This window comes from Anabrus simplex, chromosome 14 (genome assembly GCF_040414725.1).
Source record: "Anabrus simplex isolate iqAnaSimp1 chromosome 14, ASM4041472v1, whole genome shotgun sequence".
In the NCBI taxonomy this organism is placed as follows: domain Eukaryota; kingdom Metazoa; phylum Arthropoda; class Insecta; order Orthoptera; family Tettigoniidae; genus Anabrus; species Anabrus simplex.
The window spans coordinates 43966549-43984233 of NC_090278.1; the positions used below are offsets into that span (position 1 = coordinate 43966549).

Sequence of the window (17685 nt, forward strand, 5' to 3'; positions counted from 1 at the left end):
TATTATTTGAGATTGGATTTCTTGGCAGAATTTTAGTGGATTTTAGTAGTATTTAGCGGATCTTGAAAATATAATTTGGCAACACTGCCTGTGACTATATAATTTTATTTATTTGTGACTATCCATGAGGATATAGAAATTTGTGTCAACTTATTTACTATGCAAGGAGGACCTATAACTTGCCAATTATTTGAATGTTACCCTAATGAAGGTAGAAATCGTATCTATGTATAATTTATTTACTACACTGTGGCGGTATAATTTAAATGGGATTAGTATAATAACTATCACCTCTGACTTTGGTATGTGTCAAATTTGAAAAAATTACCATTTGGCAATGCGCTGTGGACTGGAAGACAGCAGTTGACTGTAATTTGTTAATTGTGGTACATCTAGAATCTTGATTGGACTAAATTGAAATATAATTGTGGGCAATCGCTTCGCCATTTGACTTTTCTTGTATATTATTGTCTGTGAATACAGACTGGCAGTGCTCTATCACATAGCATTGACACTAATGAAGCAGGAAATTTGCAGCCGCCGCCATCTTACGTCACTACACACCGTTATCTGCAGTTTTGGTTTAAGCTGTTTTTATCTATATTTTGCATTAATTATTTAGCAAACTACTGCATGACAGAATGGTGAATACCTGCGTAATGTTTGGGTGTGGTTTTTCATATTCACGAAGTAAGAAGAAGGAAATAATTGGAATTTCAATACACCGGTAAGTGGCTTACGTGTTCCCATGTACACTTGTTATCTAGTTATTAATGCAATTAAATCAACTATTAAAAATGCCTAATTATGTAGGAGACGGAGATCACTTCCTTGTGATGGAGTGCGGCGCAGTCGTAATAATAATAATAATAATAATAATAATAATAATAATAATAATAATAATAGAAATGTTGGTACAACACTGGTTATAGGTTAAGATTTCATTTTGGTTATGTTAGTAGTCTCAGCCAATCAGTCACTACTGATCTGTATTTAGAGCAGTTGCCCAGGGGACAGCCAATGGCCATAACCGTGTTAAAACACCGGATCCCGTGATATCTCTGAAGTTAAGCAACATTGCATGTGGTCAAGATTTGAATGGGTTGCCACGTGCTGTTGGTGCGGGTAAGGGAATAGAGGAGTGGAAAGAAACTGGCCACCCTACCATATGTAAACTCTTGCTCAGGCCTACCTCTGCGGAGGTTCGGACCTGCCTTCGGGCAGAATACACGCTTACCTTACCCAGGTTCCTTATCTGTTATTTTCCTACCCTTTCCTTAATTATTGCGAAGAAATTGGAAATTTATTGAACACCTCCCTTGGTAAGTTATTGCAGTCCCTAACTCCCCTTCTTATAAACAAATATTTGCCCAGTTTGTCCTCTTGAATTCCAAGTTTTCTTCGTACTGTGGTCTTTCCTACTTTTGAAGACACCACTCAAACTTATTCGTCTACTAATGTCATGCCACGCCGTCTCTCCACTGACTGCTCAGAACATACCACTTAGTCGAACAGCTCGTCATCTACCTCCCAGGTCTTCCCTGCCCAAACTGTGCAGCATTTTTGTAACGCTACTATTTTGTTGAAAATCACTCAGAACAAATCGAGCTGCATTTCTTTGGATTTTTTCCAGTTCTTGAATCAAGTAATCCTGGTGAGAGTCCCACACACTGGAACCATACTCTAGTTGGGGTCGTACCAGAGATTTATATGCCTTCTCCTTTACATACTACAACCCCTAAATACCCTCATAATAATGTGCAAAGCTCTGTACCCTTTATTTGCAATCCCATGTGGTAAAATCTGACCAAACTCAGTGAAGCACTAGCAAATAATATACGGCACTAAATAGCCTCTAGTTACTAAAACTAAATACATCACTAACACATGTCTTTAATGATATGTTCTAAAGATGTCAAAAATACTGTTAAAGTTAGAGTGGAAGGATTAGAGTAATCTTGCATAAATCGAAGTAGGTTTTAGGTTTGTTATAAAAGAATATTATTTGAATACCGTATATCTCAGACTTTGTGATAGAGATGTTTTTTTAAATTTTCTACAATGTGATACTTGTAAGGAAGTAGTTGTACAAAAAGAACATTCGTATCCATTCATTTATTTTAAGAATAGGGGCTGTAGACCTATTTTCCTACGAAATATATTGTTCACGTGTGCAAACTTCCTGAGATGTATTTCAGACTGGATACATATACTGTAATAGTTTAAGCTCAGTCTTGAAACGGAACATAGCTAATGAAGTCACAGCTCAGTTGTATGAAACAAATTTGTTTTTAAGGCTAAGCTCATATGGTTTAGATCTAAACCCAATGGACATGTATGTTTATCACCTTATTAGTGCCTATTAATAATAATATTTTTTTTTCTACTGCTTTTCTTACACCTGTGGGGACATGAGTGCGAACTGTGCCGCACATGTGGATTTGGCCCTGTTTTACGGCCAGATCCCCTTCCTGATGCCAACCCTATATGGAGGGATGTAATCACTATTGTGTGTCTCTGTGGTTGTTGGTGGTATGTAAATATGAAGAGGAAAGTGTTGGGACAAACACAAATACCCAGTCCCCGAAACAGAAGAATTAATTACAGACAATTAAAATCCCTGACCCAGCCGGGAATTGAACCCAGGACTCTCTGAACCGAAGGTCTCAACGCTGACCATTCAGCCAATGAGTTGGACAATAACGATAATAATGATAATAATAATAATAATAATAATAATAATAATAATAATAATAATAATAATAATAATAATAATAATAATCATAATAATAACAGTAGACACTAATAATAATAGTGATGTTATTGGCGTTACGTTCCACTAACTATTTTTTACCATTTTTGGAGATGCTGAGGTGTCAGAATTTAGTCCTGCAGGAGATCCTTTACGTGCCAGTAAATCTACCAACAGGAGGCTGACGTATCTGAGCACCTTCAAATACCAGCAGACTGAGCCAAGATCGAATGTGCCAAGTTGGAATCAGAAGGAACCACTCAGCCCGGCACGCCTTATTAGTGTAATTGCATCACTGTACTTGAAGGTATGTGCATATTATGCTGCAAGAGAGTGAATGGATTTAAAGCATTTGTAAATTGATATACCAGTGTTTCTTTTTTTTTTACAGTAAAATAAAGGACCTAATAGGTCTAATTAATCAGTAGTATTGTTCTTATTTCCATGTGCTTTGAATTATTTTAATTATCTCCTGTCCAGTATTCCCGTTTTAGGCACTGTTTTTACATTAATGCATTGGGGTACTGAGTGACGTAAGATGGCGGCGGCCGCACGCTTCCGGCTTCAGAATCGTGCTACTCATTGCCAGTCTAGATGTCTGTGTCTAACATGCAATTGGTTACATTTGTTGCTCGATCTTCTACTGTTCTGCACAGCACTCCATAGCGGTCATAATTAAAAACCTGACTTCTGTTCCAAGCAGCCGAATGAGGGCACGTAAGCCTATACACGAAGGGTGCAACCTTCCTCTCTCTCCCCTGTAATGTTAAGGTAGTGATTTATAGTAACTTTTCTTGCTGTTCGGTTTTTGCAGTGTCGGTAGCCATACAGTTTAGGGACCCTACTTCCCGATATGACCTCTTACAGTTACCGTTCAGCTGCCACGTTCGCAACGTTCATAGTTGTTGCCTGAATTACGTATTGCCACTGCAGTATTCTTAAAGTCACTAGTGATGCATTTGCGAGTATATTTAAAGCATATATTTTCTTTTTCTGTAGTATTGTAAATCTATTTGGCTAATGCCAGGTAAAGAATTGTGGTATGTTTGCATAATGTATTTAATAACATCATTTGTGTGAAATGACGAACACATCATTTTATTAATTACGGTCCTATTTCGTCCCATACTTACATACAGAATTCTATTGGAATGTCTAAGAAGCAAGAAAAATCTGCAAGAACTCCTCCGAAAAGGAAAGCAACATTACGTCCTTTACAAAAATCAGGTCAAGAAATGCTTATACATTGCTACGAACAATTGAAACACGAAGATGGCGAAGAAGGTATCAGTGGTAGTGATAATTACCTAATGATAAGAGTTTCAAAATTAACTGGGGTAAGCGTTTATTTTTATCTTATTTCTATCATAACTTTCTGACATAACGACAATCAGTTGAAATGGAGGAGTACTTCATTCTGAACCTAACCTAACCATGTATACCATGTCTTGTCATGTCTCGACTTAACCTTTGTGTATTCGTATTGACTTACGGCATATGTATAGTATGTAATATATTTCCTTGTGTGTATTCTTACAGTGTGTTTCAGTTCAGTCCGAAAGTAATAGAAAATTTCAAGAAGGGAGTTGAGTTTTCTACACCAGGTAAACGCCGGAAGCGTGAACATGCAGTGACCGGCATAGACAGTTTTTCTAAGGAAGCGACCGCAAGGTTTATTTGTGATAAATTACATAAAGGTAAGGTAACTTCACAAGGAATGTATTGCAACATTATTTATAAAAATTGGCATGCAGGTGAGATAACCTCCCAGAAATGTTTTGTGCATGTATTGACATACAGCTCTTTTCGACCACATGAAAGCAAATTACGACAGTTATTTGTACAAGGGCTCAGGCCATGGGATTTGTGTGGAGTAAAGGGGATCCCTATGCATATGTCAGAGAAAATGAAGACATTTGTTTTAAGAGATCCTGTTTTCTGAGGGAATACATGCAGAATAACGACAGTGAGAAATCAAAACCTGTTGTTTTTCTTGGATGAGACTTGGATTTTTATGAATGGTGAATATATATGTTACATATTATATTTTATATAAAAATCATAGAATAATTTATCTTCATCAGGTGTCTTTGGTTTCAAACGTGCATTTCTCTTTCAGGGTCACCCACATACTCCTGGAATAAACCACACAAATCTGGACATGATGTTCAAGGAGTAATTCATCGACCTGTGTCTGAGGGAGGAAGACTGGTTATTGTTTATGCTGGAACGAAAGATGGCTTTGTACCTGGTATGTTCTTACTTTATTTTACTTCATTTTATTATAGTGAGCTGATCTCTCTTTACATAGTTATGAGGGTATTTAGGGTTTGTAGTACGGATGTAAAGGAGTGGGCACATAAGTCTCTGGTAAGACCCCAACTTGAGTATATTTCCAGTGTATAGGACCCTCACTTGGATTACTTGATTTGAAGTTCAAAAGAAAGAAGCACGATTTGTTCAGGGTGATTTCTGACAAAAGAGTAGCATTACAAAAATGTTGTCGAGTTTGGGCTGAGAAGACTCGGGAGAAAGGAGACGAGTTTCTGGCCTAAGTGGTATGTTCTGCGCTGTCGGTGGAGAGGTGGTGTGGAATGACATTGGTAGATGAATGTTTCAGTGGTGTTTTAAAAGTAGGTAAGATCACAGTACAATGATAAAGTTAAGGAGGAAAATTGGGACAAATATTTGGGATTTGAATAATTTACAAGGAAGATGTTCAATAAATTTCCAAATTCCTTGAATTATTACAAAAAAGACTAGGTAAAATACATCTGCCACCTGGGTGACTGTCCTAAGTGCAGATCACGAGTGACTGGTTGATTGAAATTGATTAGCGCTATATCGGAAGTGGTGGCATTATAACTTACTGCTCACTGGATTCTATATGTGGTTCTTGATTTTGACTTCTCCACTGTTAAGGGATCTGTTGGTTATTGAAAAACTGCAGGTATTTGCTTTAGGTCAACAATTAACTTTAGAGAACTTCAATCAAAACTTCTCCATTGTATTTTCATCTAATATTACTGGATATTTAAATCAGTAAATTACTTGTATTGTAGGCCTATTTATTATGTTTGTTCTGTATTCGAAAATCTCCACCTGAATCAGTGCATGACACCTGACTGTTGAACACCTTCCAAGCTTCTTCAGGTTCAGTGTTTGCAGCAATTATATTTATTCTAAGGTATTAAAATTTGTTTATACTTATATCATTAATACAAGTGATCATGGACTTCTAATCTAGATAATGGCCTATTACTGAAAATACATTATGACAGATGTTAGGATAAAGTAGTGTAAGTAGTAATTCATTGACTTCATCATCAGGTGACTTTGTTACATTGTACTTGGTTTCACTTAAAATCAGACATCTTTTCCAATCATTCAACAGAAATAATTTATTTTGTCAATTGCAAATTGCTTTACGTCGCAGTGACACAGATAGGTCTTATGGCGGTGATGGGAGAGGAAAGGGCTAGGAATGGGAAGGAAGCGGCTGTGGCCTTAATTAAAGTACAGCCCCAGCCTTTGCCTGGTGTGAAAGTGGGAGACCATGGAAAACCATCTTCAGCGCTGCCCAGAGTGGGGTTAGAACCCACTATCTCCCGAATACTGGATACTGGATGCACTTAAGCGACTGCAGCTATCGAGCTTGGTTTTTTGTCAATTAATAGGCCTATCCCTGAAGAGGGTGATCTCATATTTTTAGGGAATACTTTTTTAGAAGAAATAACTTCATTCTAAAACTTAAAATTCTGACAGATGCTGATTTGATATTTGCCACAAACTTGAAGAGAAATCAAGATTATCATGGTGCTATGAACAGTGAGAAATTTCAGATGTGGGTGGAAACACAATTAAGTTTGTAGCATTAAGAAATATAGGACCCTGTGTTACTGTAATGGATAATGCAGCATATCACTGTAAGCTTGTGGAGCATCAACCAACAATGAAATGGAGGAAGGATCAATTAGTGGTAATTATAGTACACTGATTATTTCCTTCTACTGAATGATATTTAATGATGTTGTGGAATTTAATTTTAATTTTTCCTTTAATTTATAGTCATGGTTGATGTAGAATGGGGTTTCTCCACCAGAAAATGCTACAAAAGATGAGTTGAAAAGGTTGTGTCATATGAATTGAAGTCACTTAAAGAGGTACAGAAGCACCTAAACATAAGTTTAGATAATGTTGTTTACATTCATGTTGTTGACTTTCATGTATGCATAACAATATTTCTCTGTTTCTTTAAAACCAGGTACATTGTTGACGAGATGCTACACAATGAAGACCATACTGTCCTACGACTTTCTCCATACCACTCATTTTTCATTGCCATCGAATTAGTATGGTCTGTGGCAAAACAGTATTATAACAAAATAGTGGCTTCAAGACCTGGTCATGGATTGGACCGAGCTAGAGCTGTGTGGAAAGTATCTCTTGAGCAGGTAGGCCAAGTGGAAATGTTATTTATTGGATATGGGCAAGTGGAGTTTATAATATACTTGTCAGGTTGTTATACTTCAATATATCCTACAGGTGACAGCAGAGATGTGGAGAAATGAAGTGAAACACACTGAGAAGAAGATCTACAATAATGAGGTGAGAGTTGTTCCTGAAGTGGAGGAACGAGTCATTCATGATGGAAGCAGTGAATCAGAGGGGGGAGAAGAAAAGAAAGAAGAAAAAAGAAGAGGAGAAGCTGAGGAGTTAGCTGTACCATTGTAAGAGCCATTCCATGAGATTAAGGATTTCATAACTTTACTGGGAAATAATACAATTCTGATTACCCTGTCCTTTATGATATAACAAAGTTACATTTGAAAATTGTGGGGAAATGCTACCTTTTTTGTAAACATAGCTATTTTATGCTGGTACCACAGTCTAGGTGTACTAACAAGGGACCATCAGCCAATGTTAAGAAAACTTGAAACCTGTTTATACACCATTCAAAAGAGCACACTGAAATATGTAAAATCCTCGAGTATTGCATCTTATCCTGAATGTATCTACAAGTTACAGGGCAGTATAGATGTGCAGGTGGGGGTCGTCAGTGTCCAATCAAAGAGAAGTTATTTTGAACTGCTGTGGTGCGATGTAAGGAGAAGCGGGCGAGGGAGACAGCACTATGACGGCAATGCAACATGTAAGCATTGTACGCCTGTTAAACTACGTATGAACTTCATTTAAATCATAACACATTAATCACAAAACTTAAAATTAATTTGTACTTATTTTGTCTTACATTTATTTACACCATATATATTTGCATCTTACGTGAATTTAACTTACTGGTTATAAATTCCTGGCGATGGGTTGACTTGAACCACCAATCTCTAAGTCCATAGTCTTTTTAGTGTTGTCACTCAGCTAGAATGTCACTTGAGAGGTAATTGTAAAAAGTCTTATATGTAGGCTGTACAGATACATAGTACATTACCATTAAGACAGATAGCGTTGCGAAGTAATTCGTCTTTACCATGAAAGACATCGTCGTCGTACATGACTGAATTACTATCAACATATCTTAGAGAAACTCTAATGTACATGAAACCCAAATTTTGAGTTTCATTTCCACAATGCATTCCTTCTATAAAAAGGAGACCATGTAGCTTATCCACTTTCATTTCAGCCACATAAATATTCAGCAAAAATTGCAAAATCACATTAGGGGACAAATACAATTTTTTAAAGTAGAAAGTCTAGAATATAGATTAGCGAGGTTGGACATCCTGCCCATCATCGTTCGTGAGTCCTTGTTGAACATGCTGTCTGTGTGTATGTGTATGATGGGATACTGTGCTTGTCAAAACTAGTAAGGTGCTATTTTACACAATAATAGTGAAATGGTGATGAAGACGACATATAAACCAAGCCCCCATGCCAGAGAAATTAACCAAGGGTGGTTAAAATTCCTGATCCTGCTGGGAATCAAACCCGGGACCCTGTGACCAAAGGCCAGCATGCTAACCATTTAGCCATGGGGCCGGACAATAATAGTGAAAAACCACATTCACTGCAGCTATTGTTGACTGGATATTTCTTCTTTAAAAAAAAAACAGTGAGTAACATGAATTAATATCCTGTTTTGTTGATTCCATTAAACTTTGTATGTATGGTGTTAGTTTGCCAGTTCCTGGCATATCTACGGGATGAAAACTTTGTGGACCAATTGATTCAGTTTTATATGTTTATTGTATTCAGTCGTCATGACAGTGGTTTCAAAGACAACAGTCGGTCAAGTACAAATCCTGTCGAACCTAACCTAACTCTGCAACAATCAGTGGTCATTATAATTTGCTTTCGGTGGATCACAACCTAACCTGTTACTATCAATGGCTTTTGCTGTAGTACAATGGTTTTGTCACAAGCCAGTACTGTCCTGGGGATGCTACAGGCCTGCTGGCCGCGTACGCCCCCAGACCCCCTCTGCTTGCGTCTATCCCAACGGTCTTGTCACTAGCCGGTCCTCCCCAAACCAGCCCAATCGTCTCATCACTAGCCAGACGTAACGAAACCCCTTGGTCTTGTTACTAGGCAGACCTAGCCAATCCAGACCAATGGTTTGGTCACTAGTTGGACATATCTCATATTCTGTCATGTTCTTGTCACTAGCCATGGTTATGGCCTTCTTACGTCATACTCCCTTTCACAAACCAGTTATTAAAGTTTCACCCAATCTAGTTACCCCTTGATTTGCTATGCTTGATCTGTGTTTACAGCTTTAAAATTTCTCAGCTCCATATTCATCACGAGCGTTACTTTCCTATAACAGAGCATTTATGTTAATACTTTTGCAGTCTTTCTTCGTTATTTGACCGGGCGAGTTGGCCCTGCTGTTAAGAGCACGCAGTTGTGAGCTTGCATCCGGGAGATAGTAAAACAAATAGAAAAAAAAAAGCCTGAGGAGAAAAAATCTGAGGCTTGGGCATCAGTTTAAGCAAATTGCAAGCCATCGATAACGAAATGAAAGAGATCAGTGATATATATTGCTATTTGTTTTTTGTCACACTGATACAGACAACTCTTGAATCAATGTGTGAAAGTCATTGTGGATGATGACTGCAAGGAAAATGATGCTACAGCGGCATATGGCCCTAATCTAAGTCACTGAGGTTGATGACCCCCTGACCATCCAATTTTCTAAGCTGAAGGCTAAACACAATTAAGTTACATTGGTTGATGACCAAAGTTTCCACTTTACTATCCCCAGCACATTTCTGCTCAATCAAACAAAGTCAAATCATGCAAAAACAACGATGCTCACAATACTTTGTGGCAGTAAAATCCATTACCTTCAGATATGTCCCCTTAATCGTTACGTTAACATTTATATATACCCCAGAAAATAAACTACGATTTCCAGAATGCATCTTCAAGTTATTCGCTTGATTTTAAAGTTATTTCAAATACGGTTTCACTGAATTTAATAATTAAATAAATTTAAATGATTTAATGAAATCTTAAAGAACAACAAATTCTATTTCCACGGATGAATGGTTTCTTCACAAAACTTGATGTTTATCTGTTGATTCTTGTTGCTGGAAAAGAAATATTACATCATTCATGTCCAGTTTATATCTTGTTTCATGACCTCACTCTTTAAATCTAATCTAATCCTGGCCATTATTAACACTTGGATAACCCTAATAATTACGTACAAACCAAAGTAACTCACCATAAAATGTAAGCCAATTACGATGTCATATCTCGTCATAACATTTCCTAAAGTTTGTGCACCACTCACAGACAAAACAATCACCACTACCACCACTCTATATTTGGGACAACCCTGAATTTGGCTAACCTTGCTCATTATACTCTAAGTTCGTGGTCTCAAATGGTCATTACGATCTCAATTAAACCAGTTCACAGTATCCAACAACTCGCAAGTTATTCCCGGATGGAAATTTCAACTAGATTCCGTAATCATTTATCTTCGTTACCAAGAATGCAATCTCCATCCTACACGCAAACCACTACACGTTCCGTTATAAAAACTGTACCCCCCTTGGTCAGCTGCCGGTCTTGACACAAACGACCCTCCTGTGTCTGTCAGCCTCGATATGAAACATCTGTTCATGTGGTCTGACTGACCTCAAAGAATGAAACATTTAACTTCGCAAAAAGACTAATTACAAAATACGATATATTCTGACCAACCAAATATGCACATAGATTTACTTTAAAAAGACCCACAATAATTGTTCATGTCGCAAATTAATACCGGCGTGGATTCTCGTATTCTGCTTTCCATTCCCAACATTATAAAATTTTCCTTGGGCCCCCACAAGTCCCGGCTTCATTGACAGGTTTCCAAACACCTGATTTACAAATCCTATCTCGACTCACACGACACAGCTAATCTCTGTTTCCCAAACTCAACGTTTATCACTGACAAAAGAACTAGAATAAAAATCCTTACTAGAATCCACGACGTCTAATAACACACAATGCTTTAATAATGAATAACTTCGCATAAAATTATATTGTATTTTAATAACTGGATTTTCACGAAAATGACTTATAAATTTCATGATATTAATAAATTTCCTGATATTAATAAATTTCCTGATATTATTGTCACTCAGACACGGTTTAAATGGACATAGAATATATTAAACTCGTGGCAATTCACTGACATGAGTTACTCAACACAACATACAGCACTTCCATCCGATTCAATGGGTAACCACGGATCCCTTTTGCACCAACTCCATCAAAATTCCAACTGAAAATTTTACGTCGAATGAACATCTTAATTTGACATCACAAAATATAGGCAATAAACACACGAAAGTGACGATCTACATTGGACGTGATATCACTTCGAAACCCTATTTAATAACTTTTTACAACATCATACAACACTCGCAAGACTTCAAAATTTATCCAAGTGGAAAATAAAACGAATGACCCTTTTTTGTCGTATTCTGACATTTACAAAAACCACATAGGGGTGACCAACTGCGTCGTATATACCCCATAAAATAAACTATAAGTTAGACATCATGAAACAAGATATAGTAGGTGGTAAGATGGTAAGTCACATACCCTAAGTCACGCCAGCATTCATCTTAGGGCTCACCTGCGACCCTGGCATTTTTACATTTCTGGCTTTACAGATGAATTTATCTTCCGGTTTCCTGGAAATAAAGCATATAAAAAAAGAAAATGCCCTTCACTTGTCGTTATTGTTGATCGCACACGACGGACTGTAATTATTTCCCGCACACGAATTACTTTCTTTACCACACACAATTTTTACAAATTTCTTCGGTACCTTGACCGTCCTTTTGTACAATTATTTCCACCCAAGAAAAACTATCTCCACATGGAGTCAAGTCCCCAGCCATATCGGCTAAAATCTGTTGGTTGGACTTAGTCTCCTTTTGTCATTCGATTTTACAGAGCAGCTCAACCCTCTGTGTTCAGCCTTGTGATACAAAATGCAGGGGGCTTCATCATGGCGTCCCTTCTTATTTATAGAAACTACCCCCTCTCTCCGGCATCTCCCTTTGCCGCCTAGAAAATTTCCGTAACTTTTCTGACTTAACTGTAATTAAAAGAGTTTTGAAGGTAACCACATACTTGCTACATTGCTGGCGGTAGTGTTCATGGACATTTAAAATTTATACATATTCAATTAGCTGGATAAATGACCTCATTTGATAGGCACTATATTTTTGTCAACTTGGCTTGGGCACGCCATACACACACGCTCTTCTGAAATAGCCCACAAAAATGACTTAGATTCTTCCACTGTCGACACGTGCGAATGACGTCTCGTATCCCAGAGCGTGGGACGGAAAGTAGCTATCCCCAGCCACGTGTCAACTCCGCGCTATCAAGAAATCGAACTTCTTATTCCAGTTGACAATTTAATACATAATATTCTTAGGGCACAAAGGTCACGGGTTCAGTGTGAACTACCTCGCCACTCGCTCCCCCTCCACTGGGCGTGTATGCGCACGTCATCATTGCGGCTGTGGACTGACTGGAGGCTCCTGAGTAGTTGCCGTTATCGTTCTGAGAGTGAAGCGAGATGGAAGGGCGGCGTGCTTCTCTGCCTGGCGGGATGGACTGTGTATTTAAATTACTTCGATAGGGCTTATGCCCTTGTGAACTTTGAAGGTTTCCTTTAAATTTTATTATAATTTCATCTTCCTCGCCTAGAGATATTGTGTACATTTAAGGATTTCCTCTGCCATACGTATGAGGCTGGAGCTACTTCTCAAGCTGGTGCAATGTAAGTGTTTTTCCTTTTACTGATTCTGTGTGGTGAACGTGAAGTGCAAATAATGTAGCCTTGTGGTTTGTTCACTAGGGACTTGCATTTATTGTCAATTAATGTTAATTCTTATTCTTGGAAATTGTAAATTCATTACTTAATGTTTGGTTGTGGCCTTCTAGGCCTGATAGGTAGGGGTTAACGCAATGTTTTGGCAAGGTTACTAACCAAGCCAGTTGCTACAAGGGTGTGGGGTTTACGTTCTTATTCCATTTCCATTCTAAACTCTTTTCCGACTTCTTAATTAAATTTATTATTAATTTGCTTGGTATTTTCGTGGTATTTTGTCGTCCGGTTTTTCTTTTGTCTCTTAACATGTATTCGCCTGTTGTTGATTGGCGGCCTGTGATTGGTCCTTTCCCTTAACTGACCTGGCGTGTTTCTGTTGCCATAGTAATGCTGATGTTATGGTTGGTGATGCTGATTGTTGATGGATGTTGGTGGAAATGAATTGATGTTCCTGTTATAAAATTAGTATTGTGGGTGGTTTAGCCTGTTTTTCTTTAATTATGTTTGGCATTTTTCTCTCCCTGTTGCCATGTTTTCCTACCCCGTGTCGCGGACCTGATTATTATTATTATTATTATTATTATTATTATTATTATTATTATTATTATTATTATTATTATTATTATTTTGGGGTAAACTTTTCTTGAAACTTGATCATGATATTACACCCTTCCTTGTAGGAACTGCTTGGGATGTACTCCAAATAACATTTCTGATAAAAAAAAAAAAGGAAAGGCAATTACAGTAAGTGAACATTATTTTTGAATTTAAACAAGGTATATGATGGTGATATGAAACTTGGAGTGAAATATATCAGTATTTATAGAATATCTAAAGGTGGAAGAAGTGTTTCAGTATGGTGTATAGTCTTAATTAATTAATTTCTAATGAAACGGTCAACCGTAGATTTTTTAAAAATCCTTGAGCACAAAGTTTTTTGGGTTTATTTCCAGCAAGGATTATTTTAATTAAATTTTAAGCTTCTTATGGTCTATTATTAAATCTCTCTTTGTTTCCAAGTAAGAGGTTGTGTTTTTTTTGTAAATGGGTAAACATTTTAGAATGATGACCAGGTCTCCATTTAATCCACCCCTCTGGTGTCACCGGTTTATTAAATGGTGAGTACTTGTTTTTTTTTTAAATTTGATATTTGTTTGGACTTGCACATTTCCACAACTCTAGTCTGTACCTTTTAGGTATGGTCAGAGCCTTTGTGCTGTCCTTTGGGGTATTTGTGTAATTAATTGCGCTAAGTGGTGCAATGTGCAATACAGTTCGCTCCCAGGCCCTACTATAGGATGAGAGGGAAGCAGTGGAAGAAGTTGTAAGTAGGTTTCCGTTTTGATGTACAAGTTTCAAATTACTAATTAACTTTTATGTGACTGTGACCCTGTCATTTTCTACCATTAGAAAAAACAACTAGAATAATCACTATGTAGATTGGACAGTGAAATCAGAATGACACGATTAGAAAGAACCTCGAGAATTCCACCATTGACAATAAAACTTAGGCAAATAATTTTCTCGCTTCCTTGGTGCTGCTAACTGCATATCCAACTCATCTTCACTGGATAAAGATTCAACGAAATCCCCTTACATTTCCATTTTATTGCGTATTTATTAATTACTTATTTACTAATTACAGTAGAAGTCCACTATAGCGAGTACGGAATATAACGAGAACTCCGTTATAACGATAACGTTTGTGCGTCCCTTCAAAATTCCTATATTAAACTGTGTATTATCCTTCGGTTACAGCGAGAGCCCTTTCACTGACGCGACCCGTTATTACGAGCGATTATGTGCGCTCGATTTTTCTGTTGCCGATATTTATGCACCGTCATTATACTGCATTCGATCGATCATCTTCGATACCGTATCGTTTCTCGCTATGCCCACCAGCGAGTTCTCTCGTCGACATTCGAAGGTAATGTCGGAGTCGATTAGTAATACCCGTCGACTGCTCTTCCGCAAGGAAAATGAAAGAGAACGTGTTTTCGTAATAAATGCGTAAATAACGTGTCCGATAACTGTTGTTAACTCGTTAAAGATAATCGCTTCATTTTAATGCTAAATACCGTTATCATTTCTCTACATGCGTTTCAGATAGGTTTCCATGATAGGTACATACACGGTTAGGTTAGGTGAAGCCGTTTGAAGAAGAAAACTGAAATGTTTGCCACGGACTCCTCTGGAGTGATACCGTATTTCTTCGAATCCAAGACGACGTTTATTTCTCAGAATGTCATGTTCAAAATCAAGGGTCGTTTTGCATTCGCGGCCTGAACACCACTGGCAGTAACCACGCTGTTTCTTTTCACCCCGCCGCGCGCGCCGCGGAGTGCCTGTGTGTAACGTCACTGGATCTCGGGAAAGAATGACATTCTGTTATCCTCTACAAAAACGTTTCTTAAATTTGCAGAATGGCATCAAAACTTGCGAGCCTTCGAATTCTTAGAAAGGCCAAGGCTACTCAGTACCAGAGTTATATCGCGTCTGCTGTACCGGTACCTGGCGCTTAGTAAAATTAAGTTTTATAGGCAGCAAGAATATTTCCGTGATGGATCGTCGTATTGTAAAGATACGTGGAACAGGTATTGCCGGCAAATTTTTAACGGGTTCTCGTCGATGTTATGATGCCAATTTTAAGTTAATGGCTATTAAACACTCGGAAATGTATAATACTTGTGCAGCCACAAAAAAATACGGCATATGCCTAACTAAAGCCAATATCCGGCGTTACAGTGAAGACAAAGTTAGCTTAAAAATGCGTACTGCACAAAAAATGTATTCAGTGGCCCGCAACAAGGACGCTTTAAAGAAGCCGAAGAAGAAATTGCGAGGTATGTGCACAAAAATGCAAGGGCGGAATTGCCATACCGCGGCGCAATAAACTCTTTCGTTGACTTTCAAAGTCCGCGATTAAGACCTATACATAGTTAGCCGCTGAAGTTGGCCGAATCCAGCAAGCAAGACGTGCGTGTAGCGGCAGCCAGTTATATCTGACGCTGAGTGAAAGTAACAGTTTTATAGTAAGCAAGAATATTTTCCTGATGGATCGTCGTAGTGTATAGAGACGCGTGGAATGTGTATTTGGCGGCAAATTTTCAGCGAGATCCCTTCGATCTTATGATGCCAATTTTAAGTTAATGGTTATTAAACCCGATGAAATAAAGCATAATTCTTCAGCCGCAAAAAATACGGTATAACTAAAGCCAATGTTCAACGTCTACAAATGAAATGAAAAGTCATATGGCTTTTAGTGCCGGGATATCCCAGGACGGGTTCGGCTCGCCAGGTGCAGATCTTTCTATTTGACACCCGTAGGTGACCTGCGCGTCGTGATGAGGATGAAATGATGATGAAGACAACACATACAGCCAGCCCCCGTGCCTTTGGAATTAACCAATTAAGGTTAAAATCCCCGACCCGGCCGGGAATCGAACCCGGGACCCTCTGAACCGAAGGCCAGTACGCTGACCGTTCAGCCAACGAGTCGGACAACGTCTACAAATAGTCTAAAAATGCGTACTCTATAAGAAAGACATTCATATGATTTTACAAAGCACTTTTAAGCCTCGTTAAAAAATTTTGAAGGAAAAAGTGGGGGTCGTTTTGGATTCGGTGAAATACGGTAATATATTTTTTCCCAATGAAATTAAACGCACGCTTTCATGTAGTATCGGATTTCGAAAAATAACAAGCAAGTAAGCCGTATTGTGGATATTATCCGCGAAAACGCAAGTTTTTAACAAACTGATTGCCATTTCATTCTGACTTTAATGTGATTGGGGGTTTTCCCGATTTTTACAAAAATCGGATATAACGACAATCCGATATCGCGAGTAATTTTTCGACGTTGTGAATTCTCGCTATAACGGACTTATACTAAAGTTTTTTTACTTAATTATTATTTCTACTCCTCAATTCACAAGTACCTTAACAGAATTCATTAACAGGTTAAAAATAATTATTACCGCTTAGAGGTTATGGAAATGTTAACAAACCACATGTGAGAAGAACAAGGAACAGAACAGGAGTGGAAGTGCATGTGGCCTGTTCAGTGAGTTTCCTCTTTCGCGCATGTCCGTAATACCGGTTCATGTCACAAACCGCGGACAAGTACTGGCGGTCAGTAACTGCAGTTTAAGGTGTGTTGGAATGCCGAATTTGAGTACGTGCATCAGTCCGGGAATTGGCTTGGTGTGTGTTGGAACACTTTCTCTCAATTGCACATGCGTCAGACGGTCAGGGCAGGGACTTGTGGTGGAACGAACCTACTATAATTGAGGCAGTGAGTGAGAGAGTGGGCTCTGCCAGAGTTGGATGGAACTGAGATATTAGACTTTTGTGTTTGGTTTAATAATGAGAAAAACATTCTCATTAACATATAATTTATTGTTTACCATTTCAAAGCATACATTTCAAACTCTTTAGGAAAATTATTTACAGGGTGTAATTCCATCATTTAACTGGAGCCTTAGGCCCTTTCCACCTGCATACAACCAATCAAATTAACCTTGCGTTACCACCTATAGGTTCGCTAACAGTACCTACTCAAGAATCGCCTTCATTACCCAGTTACTATAAAACTTAAGTCCTTTATAACAAATATTTGGAACTTAAG

General features: G+C 38.0%; 1 protein-coding gene and 1 long non-coding RNA gene across 4 annotated transcripts in view; both read left to right on the top strand.

The window, feature by feature from the left end:
* The window catches only part of LOC136885215 (zinc finger MYM-type protein 1), a 103512-nt gene that overhangs the window by 53550 nt on the left and 32277 nt on the right, over positions 1 to 17685 (top strand). The gene's annotated exons all lie outside the window — the stretch shown is intronic.
* On the top strand, positions 4914 to 7164 carry LOC136885442 (uncharacterized). The gene is made up of 3 exons (XR_010861531.1): positions 4914 to 5003; positions 6821 to 6915; positions 7017 to 7164. It is a non-coding gene; the product is annotated as an uncharacterized lncRNA (long non-coding RNA).